This window comes from Charadrius vociferus, unplaced genomic scaffold (assembly GCF_000708025.1).
Source record: "Charadrius vociferus isolate BGI_N301 unplaced genomic scaffold, ASM70802v2 scaffold436, whole genome shotgun sequence".
Taxonomy (NCBI): Eukaryota; Metazoa; Chordata; class Aves; order Charadriiformes; family Charadriidae; genus Charadrius; species Charadrius vociferus.
Window position 1 is genome coordinate 6,896,575 of NW_009649187.1, and position 1,733 is coordinate 6,898,307.

Here is a 1,733-nt window from a genome sequence, read left to right on the forward strand (position 1 = left end):
GGTGCGGGCAGAGCCACAAAGGCAGTTCTTTCTACGGGTAGGGGATTCAAAATCTTACAGGACAGCGGCCTTTTTTGAGTTGTCCTTTGTGTCCCTACCAGTCTGTGAAATCTTACTTAAAATTTTTTAAGGACACGGCCTGTTCAGACTTGTTCCAAAGTTGACACTGGTAGAATCATTTAAAATAAGATCACTGGGTTTATGCAGGCAGTACAAATGACAGTGGTTTGGATTTTCTGCTGCCCTAACAGCAGCTCATGATTCCTGTAAATCTAAAATCCGAGCTCTGTCCCAGTTGAGGCTGTAGCGCAGATGATGAGAACTCAGCACCCGCCCACGCCGTTGGGTTTGGTATGGCTCCGCAGTGTAAGATGGAACGGCTGCTGTGACGCTCGCCTTCCTCAAAGCACCCTTCTTCACAGTCTAATTCGTGCAGTGCCCCAGCAAATAATCAACAAATCAAATCAAAACTGGGAATCTCCTGCACGACACTTAATTGCAAACTCAACGAGAAGGAGGAGAGCAAAGGGATAATACAACAGGAGACACGGCACATTTCTGTAACAACATTCAGTCTAAACTTAACACAAGCTGTGAGAACTCATCATTCTTGAAAAGTGATTTTCAAATAAAGGTTCTGTTTGTGAACTAAGGCACCTTGCAAGAGTTGTGACCAGTAAGACAAGACCAACGCCATCAGACAATTTACATTCGTAAATACAGGCCTGGAGCTGTCAGATTATCAGTTGCTGGCTCTGCAGTGGCCTCAGACAAGCCTCACACTTCTTGCTTCTATCTCTTTATTTGCAAGATGATGATAGCACTTATCTCTCCTATAAATCACATACAGGACTATGACTGACAACTGGTATATAAAGAATAAAGACTTGTTAACAGTCACTGAAGTTATGCCAACTAACAACCCCACAAATTCATTCTGTTCTTGCTGTGGGTGTATTCATTTAGCTAATGAATGTGTGGGATTAACCAGACAAACCTGTAGCCAGTGAGAAATGAATACAATGCAGGGTGTGCATCCCTCTCAGCAATCCGTGATTAATACTTGTTTCTACTAGAGTTTATGCTTTTCATAAACAACTTCAGAATAACAAGCCCCAGTTTGCTCAGGGGACTTAATTTTTCTAGATTCAGTACTCTGGAGGTTGTGGCTCCCCAGGTGCCTTACAAAAGGCAAACAAAAAAAATTGGGAGAAAATCACTTTTGCTGTGTTTTGAACCTAAATGTGCATCCCCATTGCAAACAGGAGGAGGGGCTGTTGTTTGCAGTTTAGAGTTCCCAGGGCTGTTTGCCATGGCCAAGGGAAATGTTTACTACAGCTGTAATATGTTACGTGCTGTTGATTTTAATTGCTTTTCAAAATGTGAAGAAAACTGTGATATTTGGAAGAGATGGGTGAGCTGCACTAATAAGCTCTATTCTACAGCAGATCTAGTTCACACTGTGCCATGCGGGCTTCTCTGCAAAATTTCACCAATTCCCCGGGGAGCAGAGAAAGAAAAGAAGGATCTCAGGCATGTCCTACCCAGCCAAAGAAGTGAGCCTGATTAACTGTTTATTTTGGAGCTGTATCAACAGAGACCTATGTCCTTTCTTGTAAGGTCCTACAGTAAAAGCAGCTAGCTATAGCTACAGAGCTAGGGAGCTACAGCATCAACCCTTATTGTGAGTAAAAGCAACACCGAACACTGGATTTGGCAAAAGTTATTTGGTC